Genomic DNA, 9158 nt, shown 5'->3' on the forward strand with positions numbered 1-9158 from the left:
AGAACAGATTGAATTTGCAGACTTCATAAAGTCTGTACGATTTCCGGACGGTTTTGCAGCAAACTTAGACAAAAATGTCAATTTGGATACGGGCAAGATTTCCGGGCTCAAATCACATGATTGTCATGTGTTGTTACAACGTTTACTACCGGCAGGTATCCGTAAGTTCTTGAAAAAAGAAATCCGGGACACAGTCATTGAGCTGTGTGTGTATTTCAAACAATTATGCTCAAGAACACTTCATGTTTCGGATTTAGAAAAAATGTAAACAAATATTCTAACTATTTTGTGCAAGTTAGAAACAATTTTTCCACCGGCCTTCTTCGACATAATGGTTCACGTAGTTATGCATCTCCCTAAAGAAGCTATACTAGGTGGACCAGTGCAGTACAGGTGGATGTATCCCATTGAGCGCTCAATGTCTGTGTACAAGTAATATGTCAGGAATCGTGCCCGTCCGGAAGGCTCTATTGCTGAATCTTTTGTGGTTAATGAGGCATTAACCTTTTGCTCAATGTACTTTCGAGAAGTGGAAACTCGATTCAACCGTCCTGACCGGAACAATGACATTGTCCAAAACATGCCAACTCGATAATTTTCTGTATTCAAGCATGTTGGCCGACCCCTCGGTATGAGGACAGTCGACACCTTACCCATGCAAAGCAAGCGTAAGGCGGAGTGGTACATTTTGAACAATTGCACAGAGGTTGAACCGTATATCAAGTAAGTATAAATTCTATAAACACAAACACACAATAGTCGACTTCATCTAAAAAATTCTTAACTTACTAAGTGCATTATATTATATAGTGAGCACAAGGAGTTGCTTCAAGTAAAGGGTGTAGGCAATATTGAGACAGTGCAAGAGATTGAGTTCCCTGAATGGTTCAAAACTCAAGTAAACCTTGTTGCCTCTCAATACTCTTAATCTTGTTCTCAATAACTGTTCAACTTTTCTTAATTTAATATTTTTCCTGATATGTAGATTAATGAACTACGGTTGAGCAACCAGGGTGCAGTGTCAGATGAGTTGTATGCTATCGCTAACCCAGCGAATACAGCAATTTATTTTTATCCAGGGTGCATAGTGAACGGTATTAAATTTTTGGTCAAGGAAAGGGATGATAACCGCAAAACACAGAATAGCGGTGTCATGGTCCCCGGTGAAGATGGACAAAATTTTTACGGCACACTTGAAAAAATTATGGAGTTCACTTATTTGAAAGATTGCAGTGTTCTCTTATTTTTTTGTAAGTGGTTTGACACTAACGGGAGTAGAATGGATAGTGACGGTGTTATTACTAGCATCTGCGTCAACCGACAGTGGTACCAAAATGAACCGTTCATACTTGCATCTCAAGCAAAATTGATCTACTACATTCCTGATTTAAAGAACGGTAAAAACTGGCTGATTGTAAATGAGTACATACCGCGCAATGTTTGGGACTTCCCGGACACAGATGGGGAGACACCCTTTGTACAGGAAAACAATTCAGCTGAAACCGAGTTCGTTGTTCAACTTCCACAGTTGGATGATGTTGACTATGTTCGCCATGATGTCGACCCAACTGAAGTTGCAAACATCCATCGTGTGAATTCACAGCCTCAACAATTAGATGATTTCATTGTCGATGATGACAACGAGGGTCTAAATACCGAAGAAGACAACTCCTTAGAATTAGAGAGTGACAGTGATGATAATGCTGTATATGTAACTGATGATGAGGATGATGAATTGTAATTGAAATAGTGTTTTAAATAAAATAAAAATTACAACCCTTCTTCTTTAATATGTTTGCAATATGTTAGTTTATTTTAAATAAACAATATGTGTTGTATATGTAGTATGTCTACACCAGGTGGCAGCAGTTCGAAAAAGAAAAGCGTCAGAGGTAAATACAAGGGCAAGAATGTTGAGGAGGAGCTCTCCAAAACACAATCTGCCAAGTTACCGATTGAGGTGCACGCAGAGACTGGCACCCCCGTAGGCAAAAACGGAAAAAAATTCAACAATATGGCCAAATGGATGACTCGGATGTCTATCCCCATTAATAAATTCAAATGGGAAGATGTCAGTAGAGCTGACATCAACGCACTCTGGGATAGACTTGAGGTATGCCTTAATAATTTTTTTAATTTCTAAATTACTATACTCTTATTAAATTGTAATTAATGTATTAATGTGTAACTTTTTGCAGACCAAGTTTGTCCTCCCACGAGATAACCCTACATTCGTAGACTACGGTGAGTACGAGATGTCAAAGGGTTTACGTGACCTGAGGGCGTACCGCAAGAAGAAGTGGATACAAAACATTGAGGAGCTTGGACAGGAGAGGGCCGACATGTCACCTCCTGAGGGAGTAACTCAAGAGGTGTGGAGTGACTGCATCACTTATTGGAGCACAAACAAACAAAAGGTACATTTTTTAAAATTTCTAATTTTGGTAATGTTTAATTTATATAGTCAATAATAAATAATTAATTGTTAGAAAAATTATTAATTTCAGGCGAGAGCAGCGAAAAATAAAGAAAGTCGGGGTAAGATGAAATTTCTAGGAGGCTGGGGCTCCAAGCCTATTGTTTCACATGTTGTCGAAGGGGTAAGTTTATATTTAACTATCATTCATTTAAATTTTTCTAGTAAAATAACAATACTAATATATTTTCTCTAGGCTAACCCCGACACAGGAGAGCGCAAGCTAACGGTGGAAACTTTTCAAAAGTTTCACCATAAAGGCAACGATTGGCGCAACGAGTTCGCGCAACAAGCTTACGTAAGTTTACGTTTTAATTCGATTTTTATTTATTTCTTTCAATTTATTTTGTGTTAAAATTAACCATTTAACTTATTTGTTTAATTGTTTTAGGAGCAAATGGTTGAAATAGCGGCAACTCAACTAGCGCCCACTGAAGATGAGCCCGAAGAGTCTGCTGTCGATCCTACACAGTACCCCCGAGACTTACCTGTTATGACGCAAGTACTCGAGGAACGATCTCGGCATCTTAGAGGCTTTGGCCATCTCCCCAGACTGAAGGGAGTTGGGGCCAAAAGAGCACCTGCCACGCATCCTTCAGCCCAACCGACTGTTACAATGGAACAGTACGAGGCTTTACAGAAAAAAGTGGAGGAAGAGGAGCAGACAACTCAACATACGAGGCAGCAGTATGAGACACAACAACTCTACCTCAGACGATTCCAAGATCAGTTTGAGTATCTTTCTCGAGCTGTGCCGGGTTTCAACTTGCCTCCCATGGATCTTCCACCATTGCCCACTCACAGTGCCGGATCATCGAGCTCGTCTGTGGTGCTGGATCGTCATCGCAGCCTCCCGAGACTCAGAGAAACAACGATGACGACATTACCCGCCTATAGAACTGTACTTTTTTTATTATCCAGTTCGAACATTTAACAATTTGTTTATATACTGATTTTAGTAGTAATTAATGTTAGTTTATCTTTTAATGTAAATTATGTTGGTTTATTTTGTTAATATAATATTATAATTATTTAAAAAAATTTAATTAATTATATTTAATTAATTAAATTTTTTTAAAAATAAAATTTAATACTTTTTCCGGCGCAATAGTGCGCCGGTAAAAAGTGGCAAAAACAATTGGCGCCAACAGTCAGGTTGTCACGTGCGTGGATGGTGTGGGGAGTGAAGAGTTGGGCTGTAATGTTGGTGTTGGGCCAAAAAATATTTTAAAGGTGAGTTTTGGTGTCCAGTCCCACCTCCCACTATAAGTTTTATCAGTTGAAATTGTCATGGACTTGGGAATCCATAGACTATACAATTCCTTAAGGATTTAATTATCCAAAAGAGGCCCGAGTTTATTTTTTTGTGTGAGACACTTAGCAGATTGGATAAGGTGGAGTGATTGAGGGTATCTATCAGTTTTGAAGGTTAGTTTGTGGTGGATGTTCAAGGCAATAGTGGTGGTTTGACTTTCTTTTGGCGTAAGGAGGATGAAGCTCAGGTGCTGGGTTTTTCTAAGTCATACATCGATGTACAAATTGATGTTGAGGGGAAGGATTCTTGGAGGCTCACCAGTTTCTAACTTGATAGAAGTCGCTGTCGATTTACTTGGGATATGTTGCGTAAACTCTCTGTCGATTCGCCTCTGCCTTGGTGTGTCAAGGGGGACATGAATAATACCCTTTCTCATATTATAGGAAAGGAGGCAATAGGTATCCCGATTGGTTGATTTGTGGATTTCAACGGGCTATTAGTGGCAGTGGCTTACAAGATTTGGAGCTCAGTAGGTACTCTTTTACTTGGGAACGAGGGAGAGGTACTTCGAATTGGGTAGAGGTTAGGTTGGATAGGGCCCTTGTTTCGCAAAGCTAGCTGAATTTATTTCCTTTGGCTAAGCTGGTAAATTTTGATTTCTCTATTTCAGATCACTGCACAATTTTCTTGATTTATTGGTTGATTGTGCTTCTTTGGTGAAAATGAAGTTTAAGTTTGAAAATTCATGATTGAGAGAGCCATCGTGTCTTCAAACTATTAGGGATTGTTGGGAGCTTTGTCATTATCAAAATATTCAGGATAAGATTCATTATTGTGGGGAAGTATTGCATTCTTGGGATAAGGATTTCACAAGCAATTTTAAGGCTCGGAGCTACAAGGATGAGATATGTAATATTAAAAATGGGGTCATGATGAGGACTCTATTTCTTTATGCAACGGGATTTACAAGATTATGTCGAAAGTTTTGGCTAACAGTCTTAAGGTGGTTCTCCCGTCTGCTATCTTAGATACTCAAAGTACTTTTTTGCCGGGTAGACTTATTTCAGACAACATTTTGGCTTCTTTTAAAATTATGCATTATCTTAAGAGAAAAAGGAAAAGCAAGAAAATTTTTGGTCTAATTTCATTCAATTTTATTATTTAAGTAATTGTTTATATACTAAATCATACTCCCCAAATTTTGATATCTACCAAATTAATCTCCTAGACTTTGACATGTAATAAATCATGCTCTTGAATTTTTATCCAAATTAGATTTTTTTATTAAAATTGGACAATAGATCGGAAATATTTTTAACGACCTTAAAATTTCATAGGGTATGATTTAGTATATATCAAAGTTTAAAGATTTTGGATAATATAAAAGATTTGTACGTATTAAATATAATTTAGAGTAAAAACTAATAATAAAAAAGTTGGTTTCAAGAAGTAAATACTATAACAGACTTAAAATATTAAAAACAAAGAATAATTAGTATTTTTACACTTTTTATACTACCAAATTATACCTATAAAACTTGTAAGTGAGAAAATTGTATAGTAACGTGAGCATTACATAACACTATTTAATTTTATTAAATAATAAGATTAATAAGATAGACACTGGTTCACCTTTTCTAGGTTAAAGATTAAAACCTTAAAATAAAAAATGCTAATCAATCAAAACAAAAATATTCATATTGAGATTTAGATTTGAACCTTGTTCTTTTTCTTCTCTCCTATATCTTTATACACATATTGATAATAAACAGGAAAATAAAGCACATTTCAAAAAATAAATTAAGTCCCATACCACTTGTGTCTTAAATATTATTACATATATAAATCCAATTTTAGTTTCACCACATAATATGAATTTTTGGATTACAAACAAGAGTACTAATTTAAATATTTGAATTTGGATTACAGTACATGAGTACAAGTTCGAATAACTCATAAAACACTCCATGATCGGCAAAACTAAAATAAAACTGACTCAAGGGAAAATGGATAAATATATATGCTCATTACTCTCAAGAAAATGCTACTGAAGAGAAACTCTCTTCACAACTTCAAAGTCAACTATCTTCACAATTTCAAAAACAAAACATTAATAAAATCATTCACATTTTGTGACTAAATGTATTTTTAATTATAATATTATGACTAAAATTATTAGCGACAAGTTATAACTAAAATCTATATTATAGTCACAAATAACATTTTATAACATTTTATTTTGACTAAAAGTGACATTTAATTTAAATATATATATATTGGAAAGTAACAGGTTTTTACAGTGAAATTTGAAAGAAAACATGATTAAAATATAAATAGTGTACGTTACTATTAAATTTTCAGCTTAATCAACAATAGTAATAATTTCTCTTTAAAAAACAGTAATAATTGACTAACTATATTAAAACAAAATTGAGTAATAATCTAAAACACAAGTAGACATAGATTAGACTAATAACCTAACGAGTGTCGTAGGTGACCGGCAACTAACTCAATAATATTAAAATAGTCTTTTTTTTTAATAAATAATATTCAAATTTAGTCACACTCTGCAAAAATCTAACAAAATTAATCCTGGAAACTAGTATCGTTATCTTTTTAAAAAAAATAATATAATTTACTTTTTACAAGTTCCATTTAACAAGTTTAAACAATTACAAACAAACAAAGGAAAACAAAATGTTAACCTTGCTCTTTATTTTCTTTTCTTTTTTTGTACTATATATACTGGATTAAAAAGTTCATGCACTCCGAAATCTGTGCTATATATATAACTGTAAATACATACATTAATGAAAACGAGGCTTTAGTTGGAGAAAGAACTAATTACTGGTGAAAAACTTTATACAATAATCAACTATATCTATGGATTAATTAATTAATCTCTAAACAAAAAGCAAAAGAACATAAAAAAATAGCAAGAGGACTCCTTTTGTCACATGGGGTTGATTGCACGAAAAGCCAAGCTAGTCTGCAGTGAAATAACTATTAACAAATATGGTTAATACATTTTGACTTAATGTATCTAAATACAGGAGACAAAACTAAGATGTAAGGGAGTCAGACATAATCTTAATTAGATTAGCGATAAGAAAAATAAATGAGCAAGGGACAGAAAGAAAAGGGTTATTATTGTTTAATGAAAAAAAGAAAAAGATACAAAGAGAAGTGATTTTTAACAAAAAGAGAGGTATATGAAACAAAGAGAAAGAGAAAGATAAAAAGAAGAGCAAAGTTTTTAGGAAGAATAGATTACTTTACTTACAGAAATCAGTACTTCAACAACAATAATAATCATAATAATAGTAATAATACCTACTCTCTTAATTACCCTTTTGCTTTTGCTTTTTCTTCTAATGATTCTCAAACAGGAAGGAGTGAGGCTGTCACAGCATGACCTAGCTAAGATTAGCATTTATTTATAAAACAATATCTATATCATCTTTTGATTTCTCTACTAAACAAAGCTAGATCATGCTGGCAGCTTCACTTCTTCCCTTGTGAACATTCAAATTAATATGTTATATAAAAGAAATAAGACTTTCAATCATAAGAAGAAAAGAATTATACAAGGAAGAAGAGGAAGTTGATAGATGTATATCCTTTGAAGCTGAGTATGTGTTATATTTATAGGGGGCTTAGGGGTTTGGAGGGGTCAAAGACAAAACACATATGCACAAGGAGATTTTTGAAAATAAAACAATAATAATAATAATAATATAATAAAACTAACAAGAAGCTTAAATTTGATAGAACAAAAAAGATTGAAAAAGATGTGTGTAGAGAGAGAGAGAGAGAGAACAGCTAAGAAGCAGCTATATGATGTGTAGAGTTATAGGTATGTAGGAATAGCTGGATAAATAAGGGGTATTAGGGATCACAGGTGGAGAGAGTATAGGGTGCCCTGGCAGTGTGGACAGATCATAACTAATAGGAGACCATATATATATGTATGTATGTATATATATAGAGAGAGAGAGAGCATGCTTATATGCTTATTAGCTATAGACTGTGGACTAGAAGAGAGGGAACAGGGGATCGAATTCAATATATATATATATATGTATACAAATATGAGTACTGTTTCTTCTCTATCATATCATCACCAAGCTGATGCACACCACTGGGGCTGCAATTATTAGCTTGACAAAGAAAATTCAATATTATTTCGAGTTTCAATGTGCTGGTTTTTTGGATTCTTTCGGCTCTCAAAAATAAAATTGTATTTCTTTAATTTGTTTTCTTTTGTTTGTTTTTGTGTTATTAATTTACTGTTGTTACTATACTATATAGTTAATTCTCTCTCTTTCTTTCTCTTTCAACTATGCATTTATCAAGTGTGTGGTGCTTTGATCAAATATTGCAGTTGTCAATTCATGTTGGGGGTTTGATTTTAATGCTTTCTCTCTCGTTCATCGAGGAGGAGAGCAAAAATATTAATTATAAATTAAAAAAAAAAAAAAAAGAGAGAGTAAATGAGCTAAATGCAAGGCATATGGGAAATGGGATCATTTCCTCTTCTCTTTTTGTAGGCCAAATTGGTTGATATTGTAGCAGTAATAGTAATAGTGGTGACTACTGTCACTGCCAAAAGTGTTAATTAATTACAGCTGTGAACTTTAATTACAAAGAAAATATATAAATAATTTGTGAATAAGTGAAATGGGATTTAATGGTCTGATTTTGTTTGATATATTGTCCATGTGAAATTAAAGAAAGAGGAGTAGAGTAGTTGTTATCCATGCCATGAAAGACAAAGACAAATTCTCGATAGGTAAATAGATAGGGGATATAAATGAGACTCTTTGGTGATGAGTGAAGAGGTTGGTTGGTTGGTTGGTACATGAGCCTGCCTGAGCCCAAAGCCAGCCAAGCTTTCTGCCATGTAATCTGTATGACTCGTTTCAAGAAACCCTACAATATATATATATATAAAAATATATGTATATATTTATTTATATAATACAAGATGACTAGCTAGCTTTTTCTTTAGAGACGACCCTTTTGAACGAACATGCACAATCCAAATATTGTTAGGGAATCTTGACTTGACCCCCCAACCCAACAAAAATAAAATTAAAGAGTTGTTGTTGTTGTTGGTTAATTTGAAGATGCATGATGAAGAAGTTGTTAGGTTTGGTTTGGCTTGGTACTTTGGTTATTATTATTATTATTATTATTATTATTATTATTATTATTATTATGTTGCCAAAATAAGACAAGAAAAGAGTTGCATATTTCATGTTGACTAGCTGGAAAAAGGAAAGAAATGTGTTAGTTGTTAAAGAGAACCTCCTCCTTCTATACAAGTCTCTTCAGAAAAAAACAAAGGAAAAGGAAAAGGGTTGGTCTCTTTCTCTCTTGCATTGCATGCCTGAATAATATTGAACTGTCTTCGAAAAATGTGAA

The 9158-nt window shown here is 33.8% G+C and overlaps 1 long non-coding RNA gene across 1 annotated transcript; it reads right to left on the reverse strand.

Moving 5' to 3' along the window:
* Nucleotides 1-6419: 6419 nt before the first annotated feature.
* On the reverse strand, nt 6420-8114 carry LOC115704765 (uncharacterized). The gene is made up of 2 exons (XR_004009315.2): nt 7065-8114; nt 6420-6734 (listed from the first exon to the last, which is right to left on the reverse strand). It is a non-coding gene; the product is annotated as an uncharacterized LOC115704765 (long non-coding RNA).
* Nucleotides 8115-9158: the final 1044 nt, after the last annotated feature.

Source organism: Cannabis sativa, chromosome X, assembly GCF_029168945.1.
Source record: "Cannabis sativa cultivar Pink pepper isolate KNU-18-1 chromosome X, ASM2916894v1, whole genome shotgun sequence".
Lineage (NCBI taxonomy): Eukaryota > Viridiplantae > Streptophyta > Magnoliopsida > Rosales > Cannabaceae > Cannabis > Cannabis sativa.